The sequence below is a fragment of the Sceloporus undulatus genome, chromosome 2 (genome assembly GCF_019175285.1).
Source record: "Sceloporus undulatus isolate JIND9_A2432 ecotype Alabama chromosome 2, SceUnd_v1.1, whole genome shotgun sequence".
Lineage (NCBI taxonomy): Eukaryota > Metazoa > Chordata > Lepidosauria > Squamata > Phrynosomatidae > Sceloporus > Sceloporus undulatus.
The window spans coordinates 167,574,667-167,598,155 of NC_056523.1; positions in this window are offsets into that span (position 1 = coordinate 167,574,667).

Below are 23,489 nucleotides of genomic sequence, written 5' to 3' on the forward strand. Positions count from 1 at the left end.
ATCACCTATCTGATCCTTTCAGCTGGAAAATCCAAGGATTTGACCTGGATCTCTTGCAGGCTGCAGTCTTAAATCTAAATCATCCTATAGCTCACATTCAGAGAGCCAACTGAGGGATATCCCATATATTATAAGATAGCAAATCTGCTTTTTCATTGAGTGCATACTCTTTAGCAATCCAGGGATCTCTCAGGAATGCCAATGCATGAGGTATGTGTTTCCAAATATGTCAATCCATCTTCTTGCTCCTGAACTATCTAGTGATGGGAGGGGAGGCCAATTCTGTGGTAGAGCAGCTGCCCCATCCCAGATTCTGCTGAAGTGGATTTTCCCCTCCATTACATGTGTGTGTATATGTTTCCAGAGCTTGAGAAAATTATCCTTTTTAAACTACAGTTCCTAGATTTCCCCAGTCACAGCAGTTGGCAGTTTCTGGGTCCAAAAGGGTAAATTTTCTGAGCTCTGAAAGTAATATAAATTACTATCTAAAGAGAGTCTTTAGATGAAGTAAAACCATTAGGTCCTCCAAAGTCTGAAACAACACAACTTAATCTATTGTAAGAGGAGGTCTTCATAACTGTGCAAGAAGAATCGGGACACCTTCTCTTAAAAGAGATATTCTTTTCAGACAGGGAGCATGCCTCTTTTAAATGTTAGTTCCAGGATCAAGAGAAAAGGGAAATTCAGTGGCTATTCCACGGTTAGGAAAACCATTATTCTTGGTAACCCCCCTAAATTAAAACTTAATATTTTATGTAAGGTGTATTAGATATTTCTGTTCAACTGACTTTTTATTTTCATGGTTTAGACTTTAAAAATAAAAGCATTCCATATATATGGTTGTTGTGCGCCTTCAGATCATTTCTGACTTATGGCAACCCTAAGGAGAACCTCTCATGGGTTGTTTTTTTCTGGGGCTGAGAGTGTGTGACTCACTCAAAGTCACTCAGTGGATTTCCATGGCCAGGGAGGATTGAAAATTGACCTCCAGAATCATAGTCCTACACCCAAACACTACACAACACTGGGTCTCTACATATGACAATTCAAATATCAACTCATAAGCTACTTAACACAATGCAATTCATGATAGAGGGGAAAAGACAAATATTGCCATAGCAACATGAAGTATATCATTTGAAAATAAAACAAGCAAAATCAACTTTTATTTACCAGCTTTCATCCAGTTCCCATTGATTTTTCAAAAAGTAGCACTTGGACCTAACAGCAGTATGTCATACAGTGGTACCTCGGGATACGAAATACCCAGGTTACGAAATTTTCGGGATACGAAAAAATCCCATAGGGAATCATTGTTCCGGGTTACGAATGTTTTTTCGGGTTACGAAAAAACTTTTGGTGCTTTTTTCGGCTTTTTCGCACGGAATCGCGGCTTTTCCCCATTAGCGCCTATGGCAATTCGGCTTACGAAGGCTTTTCGGGTTACGAAAGCGGCCGCGGAACGAATTACTTTCGTAACCCGAGGCAACACTGTATTTTGAAACAACAAACCTGAAACTGGTAGAGCACTACCTGTCTTCCAGCAACTTGCAGTGCTGATCCTAGCTGGGTTTAGTCATTGTCAGTTATACATAAGATTTTTTAAAATACAGACAACAAACTAAAATCACCTAGGTATCAGTCAATACTCAGTACAGTTGCTCTTGGAACTTGCAGGGGGTCCATTCCGGATCCCCCGCAAGTTCCCAAACTTGCACATATTCAAGCCCTATAGGCTTGAATAGGGTTCATGCATGTGGGGTGCATACCACAGGCGTGCGCCCCTCTGCAGATTTTCAAATCCGTGGACTTCAAGTGGTGACTGTAGTTTTAGCCACTTTATAAATAACACTTTTGGAGAATCATTATTAATAAAAATCTACCGGGGTGCAATGTTTAGACCAGCAGATGTTTTGACCTGAATTACAGATGTGAGAGTTGAGCATTTTCATGCATATGAGCCAAAATGAATTTTATGTAGTTTCAGTAAATCCTAAAAGAATTTAAACCCATAACCTAGATAGTTTCTTTTCTTCTTTATATATTAACCATACTCATCTGACTGTGCCAGGTATTAATGTTACCTGTGTGGCACAGTTTTGTTCATTTGTCTTGTTTTGTGTGGGGATAGCTGTAACAAGAGTATTTGGTGAAAAACTGATCAAGAAAAAAAAGCAACTAGGTTCATTTTGTGCTTTTGTTGCTATGAAATATTAAGCCTTGACAATGTACTACACATGGAGTAGAGGAACAGTGCAGATGTGATGTGTTTCCTTCCCAGAGGGCTTACAGTGCAGCTAAGACAGAGGGGACAAAGGTGAAAAGCGGATGACAGGGTGTGATAAAGGAGCAGGGCAAGCCCAGGGAAGGAGGATTTAATTGGTAGCCAGCAAAGCAGAAAGGAGGGGGCTATGATAGTCCAAGGGAGAAATTACATAAGATGTGGATTTGACGAAGGAGGGGGAAGGGGGAGAGAGAGAGGTGGACAAAGAGTGGGAAGGAGACTGTTCTAGGCACAAGGAGAAAGCAGCACAATACGCAAAGGCAAGGGTCGTGGGAGGGTGGAACAACAAGAGGACAACAACTGGGGGGGGGGGGGGAGAAATTGCAAATCCAGTCCAAATTTCTGTTTCCTTTGCTATGCATTCCAAGGTTTGGAAGACTCCATCAAAGCAGAAATAATGATGATGGGGTTGGACACCATTGCATCCGTGCAACAGTTTGACAGAACTCAGCCAAATTTTACGAGAACTTCCAGAAATGGTTCTGAAATGCATACAGGGAATGGCTTCCATGTTGGGAAGGCCCACAAGGCATTCATCTGGTAATGGGGTGCTTCCCCAAACTGCATGGAAATGCTAACAGATTTTGGTAAGTCCATGTGTGCTAATACGCACATGGGAAAGTCACACACTGAGTTGGAACTAAAGAACATGCTACTAATTTTCATTTCTAGCAGAGGTCTATGGGATTTCTTCTTACTTTCCTAAGCTAGTCTGTTTCTTGAATCTCAAAACAATGTGGATTCCATCTTACCTCATGTTTTGGATGCTTTCTCTCCTTCTAGATATGTCCTAAAGTATATATTGCTTTCCTGATGTATGGATAAGCTCCTCCAGTTTTCTCTGTCAGGCACAAAACTATGATTCAACATAGATATTACAGAGCTATTAGGATGCATCTACATTGTAGGAATAATGCTGTTTGACACCACTTTAATTGCAATGGCTCCATCCTACAAAATCATAGGATTTGTAGTTTTATGAGGCACCAGCATGTTTTGGCATAGAAGGCTAAAGACCTTGTCAAACTACAGATCCCAGGATTCCATAAAATGGTGCTGTACCACTTAAAGTGGTGTCAAACTGCATTATTTCTACAGTGTAATGCATCCCTGGTCAGCAATACAGCAAAACATCAGCGCTTTAAAAAAAAAAATTTTAAGACTGCAACTCCCAGAATCCCTTTGTTAACATGGCCAGTTGACTTTAGTTGCCTTGTTTTTGTTGCATTACAATCAATAAGAAAACTTAAATAGCCATACAAGCAAACAAAAAGCAAGCCTCTGTGTCACATGTTATTTCAGCCACATTCACAATAGTCTGGTGAGGCAGGTCTATATATTTTCATTTCCACACATCAGATGAAATGTTGAATTTGAAAGAATACTGGCCAACTGGTGTGCTTGTAGCAGAGGAACTATTTAAGGATTTCTCAGTTCATAGGGCCCTCACAATCAACATGCTATACCACTTCTCAAAAATGGATATGTTCCAATTAGAAATAATGGAAGGGACTCTAATAGTAAGGGCGATAGACCATTAGATAGGCTGTCCAGACTTAGGAGAGATGGAAGATTCTCAGTGGCTTGCGTCCTCAGTCTCTTACATGCCCTTCCAAAAGATACACTAGCAATTAAAGAAGAGGATTTAATGGCCTGTATCATGCAGGGCTGCAAATCACCTATGGAAAATTGGATCTTCTTTCTTGTCATGTCCCTACATCATTTACACAAGTAATCCAAAACTACTGTATACGTCTAGTGATTCTATCACAGCAAATTGTTTGGCATTTGGTGAATCACTGACACTGACATATTACTGTGAATGTCAGCAATCGGCCTCTGCATGTTATTTTGGGCATAATTATCATGTAATTATGGTGTGCATGTGTGTAAGTGATGACACTGAAACTCACATACAGATGACTTTCAGCATTTATGGTCATTACTTTGGAATGTTTGAAAACACAGAAATAGTTGCCAACATTGTCTTATCAGTCATTAACAATAAGACATTTGCTGAATATTGATAATCTCAGTCCATCTGTGTGTTTTCAGATATTCATAAGAAATTGTATTGAGTTCACTGGAACAACTGACTAGACTTTTAAACTTTATTGTCACCTTTTAGATGAATGGGAGGAAAGGCTTCAGAATATGTATTTCTGACTCCAGTGTGTAAAAAGTGTTTCCTAAGGTGTGTAGAACAGGGTGCAGGCACTGTGCCATGCTAGAACCTCCAAAATAAAGGGTCCTGGGTGAATAAAGACAGTTAGAAGTGGCACAGATGCAAAAACAAAACAAAAAACAAACCCCAAACTAAAATGTATCTCTGTCTATCCATGTCACGACAGCCCAGCCAAAAGTGTCTGTTACCCTATTCCTGCATAAAATATTTGCATAGCTCCTAGGCAAATATTCCATTATTAGATTTGGCAAAATATCATGCCTGTGTTTGGAAGGTTAATTAACACAAGGCATTACGGCCTGGGAACTTGACATCACAAATTCATTAGCCACGGACCAGGCACAGTTCACCCTTGCCCATCTGAAATAAAATCTTCGGCAGCATGATACACTGGCGACCTCCCGACCTACAAAGGCCACCTTCTTCAAGGGTGAGTGGTAATTAATTTTTAGTATCTCAATGAACTCTGTTCTAGAATTTGAAAACCCCAAGAAGATTAATCCAATATGCATTCTTTTTTAAGACACTGAAACCAAATAATGATGATGATTATGATGGTGGTGGCAGAAGAATGAATATGAGAAATCAGTAGTGAATGTGGATATTTTACAAGCAAACATCAGGTGGTTGATCCTATCCAGCGAAACACTGCAAACTATCACATTAAACTGCATAAAAAATCTTAAACCTTACATTGCTGTAATCAGCAAAATGCAGTTATATATGTTATAATAATATATAATAATAAAACTTTAATTTATATCCCACTTTTTGTTACCACAATCAAAGCGGCGTACAAACTTTAAAAAATTCAATATATACAATTCCCCCCCTTAAAAAAGGTTTAAACAATTCTATCCATTAAAATTACAAATGAAAAAATCTAAAAACAATAATACGATAATAAAATAACGGTGGGCAGAGTCTTCGCTTATATATGTCTGTGGGGGGAGCGTTACATGGCCGGGTTCTATTCCAGGAAGGTCTGCCGGAAGAGATCCGTCTTGACAGCTTTCTTGAAGTTCTATAGGCTGGTAATTTGACGAATCTCGTCCGGCAGGCCATTCCATAAAGTGGGAGCGATCACGGAAAAAGTCCTCTGGGAAGTTGTCGTCAATTTGGTCTTTGTGGACTGCAACAAATTCCTCCCAGAGGATCTGAGGGTACGGGGCAGATTATACAGAAGGAGGCGATCCCTTAAGTAGGTTGGGCCCAAGCCATGGAGGGCTTTAAAAGTAATGACCAACACCTTGTACTGTGCCCGGAAATGAATAGGCAACCAGTGGAGTGATTTCAATATAGGTGTAATATGGTAACTCCTAGTTGTTCCTGTAATCAATCTGGATGCCATATTCTGTACCAGTTGAAGTTTCCAGACTAGGCACAAGGGTAGCCTCATATAAAGCGCATTGCAAAAATCAAATCTTGAGGTTACTAGTGCATGTACTACAGTTTCGAGGTCACCCCGTTCCAGGAAAGGGCACAGCTGACATATCAGCCGGAGCTGATAACAGGCACTCTTGACCATTGCATTCACCTGATTTCTCATCTGAAGCGACAAGTTGAGAAGCACCCCTAAGCTGCAAACACAATCCTTTGAGGAGAGTGTGAACTCCTCTAAGACTGGAGGTTGCGGCCCGATACCTGGTTTGGGGGCCCCTACTGTAAGTACTTCCGTTTTGTCTGGATTCAGCTTGAGTTTGTTTTCCCTCATCCAGTCCATTACTGCTGCAAGACATTGATTGAGGGGGGAAATGCCATCTGTTGTCATTGCTGATGCCCGAGACATAGAGAATTATGTTTGGGTGTCATTAGCATACTGATAACACCCCACTCCATGTCTACGGATGATTTCTCCCAGCGGCTTCATATAGATGTTGAATAACATTGGGGACAGGATGGCGCCCTGAGGGACGCCACAATTAAGCTCTGTTTTTGAAGAGCAACTGTCCCCGAGCATGTTACAGGGGGGCCCAATAACACAACAGCAGAATGTAACAATGTAGCAATAAACAGTAAACTATTAGAAAGAAGCTTTAATCCTGGTGTTAGACTTACAAGTAACAGCTTACATATACATATACATATAGCAGAATGAAATGGGAACGACCCAGAAGAGATGAGAAGTAATAATTCAGTGCTTCATATGTTAGTTGCAAGAACATATTTTAGGTGCGCCGCCGCATTTGGTCACGGCACAGCTGCGACGTCATCGTTGTGTGTGCCATCTGTACGGCGCTGTGCAACTGCGGCGCACCCATGATGTGCTAGGGTTGCGGGGCATGTTCACACCCTGCACTCAAGCAACCCTAGCACGTAATGGGCGCGCCGCAAAGGGATGGTCTGTACCGGGCCATTAAAACTGTAAAAACATTAAGACATTCAACTAGAATTTGGAGGAAAATAAGCAGATGAGGAGGCATCTTTCATAATTGTGATCACATTCATGTCAGGTTCATATCCAGATCTATATCTATATTTCTATATGTATATCCCTATATCTGGGGAGGGCTAACTAAGTTGGAAAGGCCTGCCGGAAGAGAGCCGTCTTGAGTGCTTTCTTAAAAGCTGGCAGAGTGGTCTCAAACTGGTGCCAGGCCAAAAGTTACCAGCCTATAACAAGTTTCCAAGAAAGAAAGAAGCAGTTATAATCAATAGGCATCAATATGGTGCCAGTCCCATACCTCTCTCTAGGATGAAGAGGAGCCATTGGTGCACACCCTTTGGGTTTAGTCCGTCAACCAACTACAGATTCACCTAATAGTTATATTGCCTAGCCTACATTTTACTGGCTTTTTTGCAAGAATATAATGGAGGACCTTGTCAAATCAAGATACACTGCATCCACAGCATTCTCCTCATCTACCAAGCTTCCAGTTCTATCAAAAAAGTAGATAAAATTAAAGTGGCATGACTTGTTTCTAAGAAACTCAAGTTGATTTTTAGTGATCATGACCTTGTTTGTTGATGCTGTTCTTACTGTATGATGTTGTATATTTTATTGTTTTTAGCTGCTTTTAATTGAATTTTTATGTAAACACTTTGTGCTTTTTTAGTCTGTAACCCTGCTTTGATCCACTGGGAGAGGAGGGGAAACATAAATAAATTATTATTATTATTATTATTATTATTATTATTCCTAAGTACTAACAGACAGTTTAATGATACGCTCTAAAATCTTTCCTGTTTTTTTGTCAGGCTGACTGGGTAACATCACCCAGTTTGATTCATCTTTTTCCTGATCTCCAGGAATTTACAAAGATTATTGTTCATAGTTCTGAGATCATGCCTGGCAGCTCTTTTAATACCCTTGGATGAAGTCTATTTGGCCTGGAAACTTTATTAATTACGTATAAACTGCTTTTGCACTTTGAACTCAATTTGGACTAATGGAAGTTAGCCAAGTGGGAAGAGGAGAGAGAAAATTGGACATTTTAAAAGCAGCTGAACAAGTAGGATGACATTGGGGCTGTCCCTGCCAAATTGGGAAAGATTAAGTCCATAGTCCATTGGGGGAGACCTTGCCAGTTCCCCACATCAGGTATCTTAACAAGCACTGGTATAGATACAGTACCATCTGTGCTGGCAGGTGGCCCCACTATTTGAAGATGACCAGTTCTATTCACCTCCCAATCTAATTGATAAGCATGATGCTCTATAAAACAATTACATCTAGCTTGGTTAGGCAGCAGTTTGAGCAGGTTGTCCCTTTGTAGAGCTATACAGCTTTGCCTGTTGTATACTTGTCCTGTCTCTGGCATTTGGTCTTTGTGACTTTACCCACAATCCAATTAGCTGGCATAACTACATCACTGTGAGAGGTGTAGGCAGCGGCACAAGAGAAGAGCCAATATGGCTGCAGGCACTATGAAGATGGAGGGGATGGCAGTTTAGGTGCTTACTGTGTAATTTTCTCTCGCAGTGTTCACTGCCATTCCACCATTAATGCTATGCTCACAAAAATGCTTATGGCACAATGGACAGTTACATCAGCAGCATTCATCAGAAGGATCCTGACTAGTGATCCTGCCTCTGGCCATTTGGTCCTTTTGTCTTGATGTTTAGGCTGTTTACAGTCACAACCCTTAGCTCCAGCTCCATGTTATCCATGACTTTACCTACATTAGGGCAACAAGAGCCGGTTACCTGTTAAGCTCCATGTGATCATTCTAGAACAAGCACTTGAAAACATAGATAAGTGCAAAGCCATCTGGTGAAGCTAATAAACAGTGTAAAAGGCTTCTAGTAAAACCCACCACATCCCTAATATTTTGAAACTTTAGTATATTGGACTGGAGGATTCTGGGAACTGTAATCTTTTAAAATTAATTTTCCAGCATCTCTCTCTAATAATAATATCACTACAATTATTGCTTATCAGGGACCGGTTGGACTAAGTGAATGGAACTGCATTTCTCAAAAATGATCCAGGGCTTTTTGTGGTTCCTGTTATTTATCTGTAACACAAGATCTCATTTGGGGCACCTCTGTTTGCCTAGCCCCTCAATTTACCCATAGGTGGAACAGAGGTAACAATGCTGGCTATATTTATTCTATAACCCAAAGGGAAGGAGCCTCTTTCAGAGAATTTTTCAGAGATGTTCTTGGGGTGGGGGGAGGGGAGATGCATTCCAGAGGTGGGGGAAGAAAAACAGTGGGACTGAACATGCCAGCACATTTTAATTTACAGCTCTCGCTGACAATGCTTCCACTGTAAGAGAGGCATTTCAACTAGGGTTCCCAGATATCAAGGCCTGGATTTGAGTCTCAGTGTTTGGATCTTCTTCTCTGGTCCATAGGGCAAGGGGAAGGAACCTCAGGGCAAGCACAACTGCGTTGAAAAGGATGTATATATCTAATTTCCTCAATTGTTGGACTTTATGCTTATTTGAATGGCATATTCTGTACAACTGTGGTTGTTGCTTAATGTGTCATGCTTAATGACATCACCAGGGACTGAGTCATCCCTAAATGTCAGGTTTTGGCAGTGATGTTCTTACCTGGCAACCCAAATTTCAGCTTTTTAGAATGGAAGGAAACCACATAAAAGCAAGGAAACCATCAAGTGATGATGTCACGAGGAAGGGGATGTGGCAATAAAGGGAACCCTGAAGCTCCAGATTGGTCCCTCAGGAGGGATGGATTCAGCCCCAGGACCTCAGGTTTCCCCACTCCTGTTATAACCAATCCACAAACATTTTATCATTCAAACAAGAACTGGAAGCTAACCTACATTCCTTGAATGCCACCGCTTACCTTTTGTTTATGATCTGTTAAGAACAGTGCACAATTAACAGTGCACTTGATTTTGCTCCCCTGCCCAAACAAGCAGAGAACCAGGCTATGGCAAAATCCACCATAGAAGCATGTGCTTTAATTGGAATGGGAGGATCCATCCGTTTCCTGATATGCATTCACACTGCAAGGTTATAGTAGTTTGATCCCATTTTAACTGCCATAGCTGCACCTTTTGGAATTCTGGCATCTCTAGTTTGGTGAGGCATTTAGACTTCTCTGCCAGAGAGCTCTAATGTTGTAGATCAAGTGAGAGTGTAAGTGCTCTTTGGCAGATAATTCTAAGTCCCTCCCCAAACTACCTATCCCAGAATTCCATTGAATGATGCTATAGCAGTTACTGCAATACCAAATTGTTATAAATGCAGTGTGGATACACTATTCCTTAACTGAGCAAGCCTTCAGTGGCTTAAAGGCACATGTCTGTGACAATACAGATAAGCTGCGTAGTTGTATGACAAAACAAGAAAGGAACACATGTTCCCTGGCTTTTCACTTGACAAATCACCTCTGATTCATACCAGTTCCTTATACCTTATAAGAATCCTGATGAACACAGGACATAATGAAAGGAGAACAACACAGCTCACTCCCCACACTCAAACTCACATGCACCACACCCCACTGCTGGCAAGCCACTGATCTGTGATTGCCACTCTCTGCGAAAGGCGATCCATCTTCTTTATAGGGACTATCTGCAGCTGGCCCCATCTGCGACATCAAAAATACAATTATTGTAGCCAGAGTCCCCCTTCCCTTTCTAGATTTCACTGTAGCTTATACACTGCTCAGCTAAATCACTCACCCTCCTTCCCTCCCCCTTCATCATGCACACACATGGGACCTTGTGGCTATCCTGTCTCTCATAGTACAGCTCTGGAATTAGCAAGTGTAATTTGGTAGAACTACTACCCTCTTGCCCAGCCCGGAATAAAGAGAAATTGAAATTGATCATTTGCCTTTGTTGGCTAGGCAGCTGGAATTTAATCAAGGATACATATGAAATTCCATTCACTTAAAGGGGGGAGGAAGAAGGACAGAATATTGAGACAATGATTTTATTACATTTTTGTGCTGTCCTTCCAAGTCCCCCAAATTCAAAAATGGGCAAAAGTGTCACGTTTCTAATAGCTAGATTGATGCAGCAAGAAAGATCTAAGCAGTCCCTTTGACATGTTGGAACCGGGCAGTTATCAGTTTCAAATATTTAGGCACCTTTACCAGCTTTCATCCTTAACGACAGTTTTAACATCTGTAATGACACCAAGTGAGAATCTTTAATCCAAGCCTGCATGTTTCTCCTCTCCCTATTCATCGATACCTGTACCTGGGAAATTATTCTCTTTCACCTTTTGGAGCTGCCTTTTAAAAATGTTGCTAGGATGTGCACAGGTTTCATCTCCCTCTTCCAGATGTTAAATCTCCAAGGGAGCGATATATCTTGGTAAATGCATGTGCATGGATATGAAACACTAATGTAATGACCACTCCTTTCCATCCCACTCCTCAGTAAACACTACTGAATTCCTGTGAACTGCAGCTATTCTATTAAGTACAACTAGATCTACTGTAAGAATAAACCTTCTGTTGAGAATATTTAATATCAACTCTTTTAAAAACCTGAACTGTTGTAGTTAAGCAGTAGCTTTTATATTTTTTTTTTAACACAAGAGTATCCATTGTTTTGTTTTGTTCTTTCTTCCAGAAGCTTGTGCTGCAACCCTAGACATGTTTGCAGCAGCCGGGTATAACGTAATTAAGGCTGCAATGCAATGTACATTTGGGACTTTGATCTCTGCAGGCATACATGAGATAGTGCTGTATTTATGAGTTAACTGCTCCTATACTCCAATTACAAATTACAGCCTTGGGCTTTTTCATCATACCCAGGAACTTCTTTCAATCTCTTGTTCTCTTTTTCCTCTGTACCCCATTCCATTTTTTCTTTGCATGACTGTGCATGCATGTACACATACATGCACAGGCACACATGGACGTTTAATGTCCAGTCTGAAAAGGAATTCCCTGAACTAGGAACAAAGACATTCTATTTTATGCTAATAAAAGTGTCACTCTACTGTTACATTTTGGGTTTTCCTAGTAGGGTGAATCAATTATCTGAATTCTTGGTGTGCTGTTATTATTTGTCACTTTACACATATACTTAAGCCCGATGTACTGCTGCCTCATCATATCTACTACCCAAAACAGCCACCTCACTCTGCCTAAAGGTTCTGCTCTTATATCCTCTAACATTTTAACGATGAAAGTCAAGATATGACTTTCCACACTAGTTTCTCTCTATGAGGAATGTTGCCTAACATGTCTTCCTCTTACCATTTTACACATTTCTAAAAGCTCTTCTCACCTGCTATATGTTGTATTTATTAGCTAGTTGTGCAATAGCCTGTCCAGTATAGGGAGAGTACTATTTATTTATTTAGTGCCACTGACAATACAGGATCTGCATGTCCCTGTCCCATAGTGTCCTCTAGCATTTCCATAATCTGCAGAGGATAGAATGCTATAAAACATTTAACTACAGTTGGCCCTCCGTTTTTGCAGGGGATCTGTTCTAGACACACACACCTGCACAAAAACAGGGTCATACATATTCAAGCCTCATAGGCTTGAATGGGGCGTGCCCCCATGTGCATGACCTGTGCACGCGGGCCACTGGAAATAGCAGAGGTCGCCCCTCCACAGATATTTGAGGGCACAGATCCAAGATCCATGAGTTAGGAGGAGCAACTGCATAAGGTTACTTCTATGGCTTTACCATGCCAGTTCTGTAGGCCAGGCCTACTCTTAGGCAGAATGAGGCAGCTGCTTCAACCAGCAGATTTAGGTTATCATAAAAAGGAAGCAAATTATTGTTTATTGATTTGTTATCACTGTAATTTTGCTACCAGATGAAAAGAGGTGCTTCTGAGATTTTGTTGCTAGGGTGCCCAAATTGTTCAGTTGGATTTGTGGTCTAGGGGGGCATTCCCACTTGGCAGATAAAATGGATTATATTGGCACGATTCTGATTCGGATTATGTTCCGGTAATAATTTGAATTTTTTCCATCGCTTCCATTACCAAAAGGGGCAAATTACCTCGATTCATTTAGACCCTGTTTTCGTTCCCATTTATTTTAAATCGCTTTATTTTAAAGCGGATTAACTTGCTCCCCGTTCCCATTTGTGTGCACAAGCTGTCAATCAAGCATGTAGGCTTCAGACGTCACAAGTCTAGGGTTTTTTTTTTATTTTTAGGGCAGCCAATGAAAATTGGCTGCATCCAAGGCTCTTCTGTTGTGTCTCCCCAGACTAGAAGGAGGCTTGGCAAATCGGATCAAGGAGGAGAAGGCAGCGGGCTTCATTATTGGGGAGAGAATCTTTGGGGAAGAAAGAAGATAAGACTCAATCCCCCCCTCAGATCCCTGGGCATCCAGGCTCTCCTTTCCCCAAAATCGCTTTGCCTCCCCCATTGCTCCCTGGGCTGTCTGGGGGGCGATCAAGCAGGGATGTCCTGCAAAGCCCATCTGCTGCTCAGGCTCTCAGGCAGAGGTGAAAAAAGAAAAAAGAATAGTTAAAAATTGTGTTCAATGGCTCTCCTCACACATCAGTCTATGAGTGAGGAGCAGAGGGGAGGTAAAGGCTATGCGAATGGAAGAACATGGGGCCAGCGATGCAGAAAGAGAACAAAGAGGGTGACACTCCCAGGCCAGCCCCTTGAGCGCTGCTCCTCCCATCTCCAGGTTCCTGAATCAGACACCCTTTTGTTCCCATTCGGATACTGCGAATTGTATCTCGCTTTCAAAAATAACCCGCGTTATAACCTACTATTTTTTTAAACCGGTTTATAGGCGTCTAATTCGAATTACATGATATAATTCGATTTTGAATCAAATCACAGTGGAAACAATTCCAGGACATTGAGGAACTAATTCGGGCACGAGTGGGGACAACACCTCTTAATTTGCTTCATGATCCACTTTATAGGCAAGTGGGAACGCGACCTAGGTACCATAGCATCGAAATCTGGGTGCTATTTTTTTTATTACTTTTATTTTTTATTTCACACATCTAAATATGCTTACATTCACAAGATACAACATATCTCTTGCCCACCTTCCTTCCGACATTTCACTGTTAATTTATTCTAAATTATCTTATTTTTTTTCATTTGTTATATTATATCTCCTCTTCCACTTCTTCCCTCCCTTCTCCTCTCCCTCCCTCCCGCCCTCCTCCCTCTTCCTCCCCTCCCCTTAACCCTTTTCCAACCCATTTCTTCTATCTCCTTCTCTAAGACTATATTACCTTTCTCTCTATCTCTTCTTTTCCCCCTTCTTCTACTTACACTGCTCCCTCGGGTTACGAAATTAATTCGTTCCGCGGCCGCTTTCGTAACCCGAAAAGCCTTCGTAAGCCGAATTGCCATAGGCGCTAATGGGGAAAAGCCGCGTTTCGTGCGAAAAAGCGCCGAAAAGCACCAAAAAATTTTTTCGTAACCCGAAAAAAATTCGTAACCCGGAACAATTATTTCCAATGGGATTTTTTCGTATCCCAGAAATTTCGTAACCTGGGTATTTCGTATCCCGAGGTACCACTGTATTTTCCTTGTTACTCCCCTTTTCCCATTGTCTTATTCCAGTACTGTGTTATTACATTCCATACTTCATTCTCCTCTTCCTCCTCCTCTTCTTCTCTTTTTATGTTTCGGGAAAGTTTATCCGCCTCTTTCATATCCATCACTTTGTTAAACCAGCCCACTATTGTTGGGATGAAATCTGGGTGCTATTAACTGTTCTGCCTTGAACAACAATATGTCTTTGGCCAGCCCTGTTGTTGAAAGACTAAAGGGGTTCAAGGAATATCCCATTGAGAAAGGAATTAGGAGCAGAAGAGCTCAGTCACAGGCTGCTGTCAGAGTGCAGAATTAATGCAGTTTAACACCACTTTAACTGCCATGGCTCCATCCAATAGAATCCTGGGATTTGTAGTTTGTTGTGGCACCAGAGCACTCTGAAAAATAAAGCTAAATATCTCACAAAACTACAGATCCCAGGATTCTATAGCACTGGGCCATGGCAATTAAACTGGCATCAAACGGTATTAATTCTGCAGTGTAGGTGCAGCCACAATCTCTTACAACCAGTTAACAGCTGAGGTTTTTATGTTTCAGGATTTTTTTTTTCTTCCCGTGCCTCTTTAGACATGGTAAGTCAAAGAACATTCATCTTGCCACTTCAAGGTGCTTGTTATAACCTATAAAGGGCAGACATGATTTGGGCACAGAGACCTAAAAGAACAAAGATAGCCCTGCCTGGTTTTTGAGACCCTTGACACAAGTAATTCTCTCTAACCTATGATCAGCTGAAGCATGTTTGGCAGGAACACAAGGAGTGCCTTTTTGGTAGTTGCTTCCTGCCTCTGGCACTCCTTGCCTGCCAATGGGACCAGGCCAGCTCCATCTTTATTGTCTTTCTGTCAGCAGGCAAAGATATTCTTATTCAGACAAACTATTGACCTTTAAGATGACTTCAATTTTGATGGAGTAGGTGCTCACTGGCTATGTTATACTTTAATTTTATTGAATTATTTCAGATTTGTATCTTTTTATGTTTTGATTTGCTTTGATATTTTGGTGATAATTTCGTATTTAATTTTTATTTTATTGCCATTAGTCAGTTTGTGCACCATTTGTCCTGGAAACATGGTATTTTATATACATTTGAATTTATACTATTATAAAATTGTACTAAGAAGGAGAATGAAGTGAGGGGGAAGAAGAGCCAGTTGGGAGCTTTTGCATTAGCCAAGAAAAAGTATTTATTTTCAGTCGTTTCAGCAGCTCCTAATAACTTGCTCTCCAACTAAGGAGTTTATCACACAAGACAAATCCATGCAGAAACTAAATTTTAACTGAAAACAACCCATATTTGTGGGTTGTTTTTCAGACAACATTAGGGGTTAACCCAAACAGAAAATTGGAAAAAAACCCGCATTTGTGAGATGTTTTTTCAGATGATGTTAGTGTGAAAGAGAAATAACGTGAAAATAACCCATACGCAAAGTCATCAAAACCAGCTCCTTTTCACTTTCACTAAATTCCAAAAGTACAAAAGAGCTTTCTGTTTGGATTATTTTTGTTTTATTTCTCTTTCATGCTAATGCATCTGACAAACAACACCCAGGTTTTAAAATCCCATTTCTGCACAGGATTTTACTAATTCTCCCTCCATGTGATAAACTCTACTGACTGTAGACTTGCCCCTCAAAAGAAGGAGGCAAGATAAAAGAGATAACAAGACTTACCATTCTGTTCTTAAAAGCCTGATAGGCATAGTGGCTGTTGTTTTTATGTGCCTTCAAGTCGTTTCTGACTGTCATGGCGTTTTCTGGCAAGTTTCTTCAAAGAGGGGTTGCCATTGCCATCCTCTGAGGCTGACAGAGTGTGACCTGCCTAAGCTCACCCAGTGGGTTTCTATGGCTGAGCCAGGATTTGAACTTGGCTGGCAGGGCACATGGAACTTGATATTCTGTTAAACCATGGCACCTGGCATGGCACCTGCTTTACCTTTATGGTTAAACTGACCCTGGTTTTATATGTATCCAGCCTCAGGGTGGAAGAGACAATATGTGTATATATGGTCCTTGGTTTTTCTCAGGACTTTTCTGTGGACTCTTTCACACCATACAATTATAGTGCAATGATCCCACTTTAACTGCCATGGCTCCATCCTATGGAATCATAGCACTATAACTGTGCAGTATGAAAGGGCCTAAGTATCAGGATAGAAGGTAGCCACTGAGGGGGCAATTTGAAGGTAGAGACTGGTGTGAAGTGAGAAAGGCTTATGCATCTTTTCGACTTATACCATTTTCCTGCTAAAATCTGTGGTGCTTGAAGATGGGGGCTTTATAGTGTAATCATCCTGTCCCATTTGCAGAATTTGACAGAGGATCCAACTGTCAGGTTCATCTGTATTCCCACCACATCTTCTGTATTTTTTCTTAGCAAAAAGAAAAGAAAAAAGAATCTGCAACGACAAAATAGTTCCACAGTAATGCTAGGAGCTTTCTTCCAGCAACCTGCATTTGTCCTGTTGTGAGAATGGATGTTAATATCCCTATCTTACCTTTTTCAGAGATATTCATTCATACAAATAGGCATGGAAGACCAGCACAGACAAACCAAAGCTCGTGCTCCATCTCCCCACAAAGCAAATACCCTCCCTTTTACAGGAAGAACACAATATATGAACTCACTCTCCCCTGGGAGGCAGAGAGTGTAGAACCATTTTCTATTAAAGGCATTTATAACCTTTCAGATACATGAGCTGGAGAGGCAGGCACAGAGAGTCAGTGCATATAAATTGCAATATTTGAAGAAGATGGTGTAATATGAAACAGAGGTAGAGGTTTGGGTTTCTGATTCCACCCCCCATCAGCCCCCTGCCACCAACATTTCCTTGTGCTTATCATAGAAAGTCAAAACAGAAGGTTAGGCGAGAAGAGCAGTTTGGCAATTTTGCAGATGGAATATTATGTATGAGATATAGAAGAAGGTGGATGTAGAAACTATCATAGATAAGAACAGAGAAAGATTTTTTCCTTGCAGACATTTCCTATCTCTGCTAGGCATTTAAGAAACATAAGAGGACTTCACCAGGCTTAAATAAATAATAAATAAAACTTTTATTTATATCCCGCTTTTCTGTTACAAGACAATCAAAGCAGCTCACAACATATTAAAATCCACATTTACAAAATTATGTCCCAAATTCCCCCCCTTAAAACAGGATTAAACATGTACAATTAAAATATCTATTAAAAACACACACACAAAAAAAAATACGAGGACAGAGCGGTGGGCTGATACATGATGTGAGGGGCAGTCATTCTGTGGCCGGGCACTTTATTCAGGAAAGGCCTGCTGGAAGAGATCTGTCTTGACAGCTTTTTTAAAGATGTCTAAGCTGGCAATTTGACGGATGTTGTCCAGCAGGCCGTTCCATAGTCTGGGAGCAATTGCAGAGAAGACCCTCTGGGAGGTAGCAGTTAGTCTGGTTTTTAAAGACTGCAATAGATTCCTCCCAGAGGACCTGAGTGTGCGGGGTGGATTATATGGAAGTAGGCAATCCCTCAAATAGGTTGGACCCAAGCCATGTAGGGCTTTAAAGGTTATAACCAACACCTTGTACTGTGCCCGGAAACTAATAGGCAGCCAGTGAAGAGATTTTAAGATGGGTGTAATTTGGTCACTCCTAGTTTTTCCGGCGACCAGCCTGGCTGCCATATTTTGCACTAGTTGAAGTTTCTGGACTAGGCACAAGGGTAGCCCCATGTAGAGCATGTTACAGAAATCAAGTTGTGAGGTTACCAGTGAATGTACAACAGTTTCTAGGTCCTTTACTTCCAGGAAAGGGCGAAGCTGGCGTATGAGCCGGAGCTGATAGCAGGCGCTCCTGATTGTCACATTCACCTGATTTCTCTTGTGAAGCGACGGGTCTAGGAGCACCCCCAGACTGCGAACACAGTCCTTTGTGGAGAGCATGACCCCATCTAGGACTGGAGGTTGCAACCCTATACCTGGTTTGGGGGCCTCTACTGTAGGTACCTCCGTTTTGTCTGGATTCAGCTTGAGTTTGTTTTTCCTAATCCAGCCCATTACCGCTTCAAGACACTGATTGAGGGGAGAAATGCCATCTGTTGTCATAGCTGCTGATCGGGACATGGAGAAATATATTTATTGTTGTTGTTGTTTAATATAGGAAGGAATGATAATTCCCATAAAATAAAGAGAAGAGGCACCTACTGGTGGCACAGAAGGGTCCTGGTGGTGCAGTGGTTAAATGCCTTTACTACAACCAGCAAAGTTGTGAGTTCAGTACCAGCCAGGGGCTCAGAGTCAACTCAGCCTGGCATCCTTCCTAGGTCACTAAAATGAGTACCCAGCTTGTTGGGACAATTAGCTTACACACTGTAAACCGCTAAGGGAGTGCTTAAGTGCACTGATAAGTGGTATAGAAATGTACTTGCTATTGCCATTGCGATAACAAATCACAGCATTGGGCTGGCAAAAGGCCTACCATTCCACTATAATCTCTTACCAAGAGGAATATATGTTGATTATCAGAATAAACAGATAAGGAGCAATACAAAGAGATTGGGAAAGGGCGGGATAACTATGATACCAACATTCCCAAACAGCAAGGCCATAGTCCAAAAAATTAACTATTCCAAGCTCTTCCTCTCAGGTGTTTATCACACTGATCTGTTGTTCTCAGTTGTTCTGTTTGAAAACATTTCTTCTGTACTTGGAAAGGCAGCAACATAGCAATGAATTCTTTTGCCACATCACCATATTTGTACTTCAATGGCATTTGGTGGCATCACTAGGGGGGTGCAGACTGCACCAGATGACACCCCACAGCCACTGGGAGAGTGAGAAAGGGGTCTTTTCCACTCAACCAGCAGCTCCACAGAACCCTAAAGGGTCCTCCAGAGGTCACAACACCACCGCCCCCTCAGTAGCAGTGCCTAATGGAAGGAGCAGTTCTTTCAGGGTGTAGCACAGCTGCAGCCATGCTTGACCCTGAAGGCCTTTCAGGGTGGTTGTGGCTGTAAGTCTGAATGGGCAGGTGAGCAGCTGGGGAAGGGCAACTGAGTAGGACTTCCACCACTTAGTTGTGGATCTTAGTTATCCACTTAGTTGTCTGCAATGTATTGCTGTGTCACATGGCTTGCAAAGGCAGATAAAAAAAACAAGCAAATATATTCAATTTTGCTTTATTAGCGTATAATATACAGGCCACGAAGTTCATATTTTGTTGAGACCAACTCTTGAATTGTCCTATCTATGCTCTTGATATTTTTATAACATATGCTTTCTTTTTTTTAAAAAATGCTTTTTTAGAAAAGGCTCTTGAGGTGTTGAACGCCACCTGTTCATTTATCCTACAAAAAAAAGGGGGTTACCAATACTGAATCGAGTCTAGAGCCATGTTAGATTTCTTTTCTTTACTGGTACTGACAGAGAAAATGTAATCAGATCAGAATGGCTAACATTTCACATACAGTGAATAATTACATTTTTAAAAAGTAGCAGGCAAAAAGTAATCATTTGGCTATTAAAAAGGGTGGAGATTTAAAAAAAAAAACAATTACACAATCCTGCACATGCTTATTCAGCAGTTATTTGGAAGAAGTGGTGACTAAACCTCAACTCAGAAGTAAGTGCCACAGAGGTCAATGGAATTTACTCCTAACTATACAGGTAATTAGTATTTAAAGTTTTTAATACAAACTTTCTTGGGGATATACAGCAAAACCTAATCTTAAATCTGATTTACACGCGTGCACACACACACACACACACACACACACACATATGATGACACTACACTTAAGATATGAATACTGCGCTTAATCTTAAATATGACTGTGTATGACTACAGACGCGTTCAGAGTTAGTAGCATTCAGGTCTTTATCCCAAGTTGCCAGCAGAAAAGGATTCAAACAAAAAGGCTCTTGTTTTCTTGGCTGAACAGGCCTACTAGAAAACAGCTACAACACAATGCAGAGGGCTTAACTCATTGGCTGCTTCCTTTATCTAGAAATTTAAAATAAAAACACACTTGGAGCCATGGAAACATTTTCATCATTTGGAAAGGTCTTAACTGTTGTTACTTTAAATTCTTATTGTTGCCAAACTATTATTTGTTTGGGGAAATGAGGAAGGAGAAAGTTTGAAAGATTTGATTCTTCTACTACATTGTCATGTTTACACCATAACACACATTATCTAAAATTGCACAAAAATAGAGATGTGTAATGGTAAATAATTTCTATATTTATCCCAGTGTGGCTGTCAGGTGAGCACGGCATGTGTATCAGGATGGCTCACATCTGTATCGAAGACCATTGTGCTAAAGGGTACCTTTTGGGGGTAGAATTGTCAATTACAATTTAGAAAAAGAAATAGGCATGGGGAGGGTGGAAAGAGAGCACTAAGTTAGCATGACGCTACCTTGCAGAAAAGCACAAAAGGGATTATTGTCTCTGCCCCCCAAATCCACAAACAAGGCAGCCTCTCAGCTCCCAGGCCCCATCATTGCTGGAAGGTGATCGGCCGAGTGTGACAGATGTTTGGACACCATTGTTGCTTTCGCCCCTCCTCACACAAGACCGCCTTGCTTTCCTTTCTTTGCCTCACAGGCTCAGAAGAACTTTCTAACATACGTCCGCCACCCAGCTCTGGCCTCAAACGCTTCAGAAGAGAACTAGAGAGCAACAGCCCTGAAGTCCTTCATTTGGCTCTTCTTTGCAGCCCTAATCAATGGTTGGGGGGCTTCCTCCCCCAGTACTCAAAGAGGGTAGCCCGATATCTGCATTTTCCAGGACATCTCCTACATATCAACCGTGTGTCCAGGAGGAATTTCAAACTTTCCTCCATTTTCAGCATTACTAAGAAACATCAATTTATATTTTTTATGAGTGTTTTTAGTTTTTATTTCATAGTATCCCACATTTTTCTTGAATATCCTACATCTTGCAGTGCCTTGTCCTCCTTTGCAGTTAGGACATCTGGTCACCCTGTACTCAAAGAAACTTTGTTTTAGAGTGAGAAACAAAAAAGAAAGTTTTTTTCAACCCTTATCCTGCCAAGGATATGCAAAGCCATTATTTGTGCTGGAAAGACAAAATACAGTAATTTAAAGCTATCAAATTCCTGTAATGCATAGTGTATATCAGTGCTTCTTAAACTACCTGAAGTGTGGGATCTGGACTTTTTTTTTCATCCAATGTGGCAGGGAATGGTGTTATATCTGTGTTCTATGTCCAATGGCTACCATTGTTTCTTTCTTTCCTGGAAAGCTTCTTTCCGAACACCAGCAGCAGTTGGCTCAGGACTGGCACCAGGGCCATGGAGCACTACTGTGAGTTTTGCAGCTGCACAGCCTCAGGGTTTTTTTTTAAAAAAAATAAAACTTTAAATTGAGGCTTCAGGGCTCCAAAACTGAGCAACAAAAATTGAAGAAAATATAAAAAAATAGACAAAGGCATGCCAGGGAGGGAGTGAAGAGTTAAGGGACAGGATGGGACGGGAAAGGAGCATAATGGGGGCAGCAGCCCCCAGTCATACGGAATACAATCACAGTGCAATGATGGCTATAATAACAGTGGTAGGTTGCCGTTTTATTTTTTTACTGTGATTGCAGCACGAAAGAAGCTGATGTGATACAGCCCATAGTCTAAAACATAAACCACTATGCCACACTGGCTCACTTGACATAGGGAGAAAAAATAAATCCAGTAAAGCACTTGTCCTCCATCATTGAAAAGAAAACCAAAAGAGAGGGCAGGGGTAGATCAGTGACAAATTACAGCTTGGCATTATCCCACTTCCTGCTCAATTAAAAAAAAATCTGATGGGAAAACTAATAATTAAGATTAAAGGAAGAAAGGAAAATAAGTAAAAGTGAAAAATTCTTCCTTCCCTGGCATGATCATCTAACATTCTCCATAGCTTAGTTTTATAGGAAATTCTCTTCTATCAAATCAACCAGTATATTCATTTAAAACAGCACTGCCTACTCCAAAAGCAGATCTTCATGGTTTCAGATACATGCTGTATCGCATCTCATGTTCTCTGATCCTGTTAACTCAGGATGTCAGGGCAGGCTGGGACACATTGGCAGCAGGTGACGTCCATGTCAGTGAAATGGTGAATCCTCTCCAGGTTTCACTCTAAAGAAACTATTCTCAAGGTGCTGAACCTTATCCCCAAAAAAGGTTCAGTACTTGGACAGGACGTTTACTGTTCAGAATAAATCCCAGAGAAGATTCAACTCCCCACTGGCTAGGAAATCATAAGCCACCACTTCTGGGACTTTCTCCTTACAAAGCTCATTACCTATCACTCTGTTGTGGTCCCTAACCTAAACCTTAAGAACCACTGGGTCAGAAGCTTCACTAGCAGAGTGCAGGGAGGTCCTGAACACACCAGGTGACAGCTCAGAGGAAGTGAACATGCGATGGGGCAGTTGCTCATCATTCATCTCACCCCCTTGCCTCGCACTCCACTGCCAGCTAGTGCACTTCTGCAAAAGAGAAGAGGGAGGGGCTTGGAAGAAGAGGAAGATGCCACTATTGCAGAGGACTGCCTCACCATCCCTTCACTCCTGCTGCCTCATCTTCCCAGCCAGCCAGCCCCGGACCTTTCCGAATCTGTCCAGGAGGCAGGCAGATGGGCTGGAAAAGCAGTGGAAGGGAACTGAGGGTGAGGAAAGTTGCTGCCCTCTGGCAGCAATTTCCAGGTCTTGCTGATTGGCCAGCCAGTGGTGGGGAAATGGGCAAGTGAGTGGGCAAGCAAGGCAGCAAAGCAGTAGTAACAAAAGGTGATTGGGGCAGTCTGCTGCTGCCACTGCCACTCAGCACCCCTTCCAGATTATGAGTGGGACGCCATGAGTTATTCTACCAGGTGACACTACCCCTGGTGACGTCATTGCACTGGGTCCCAGTCCACCCTGACATTCCCCACTCTGTTCCATTTGGATAGGGAAGCCATTCCGCATTCCTTAATGGAATCTCTCAGCTTTGGAACACTCTCTCTAAAGGTGTTACAGTTTTTCCAGAACCAAGTCAGGATGTTCTTAAATATGTTTGCAAATGTCCTCTCAAAACTTTCCATTTCTAGAGCAAAAAAAAATTAGGAAGACCATACCAT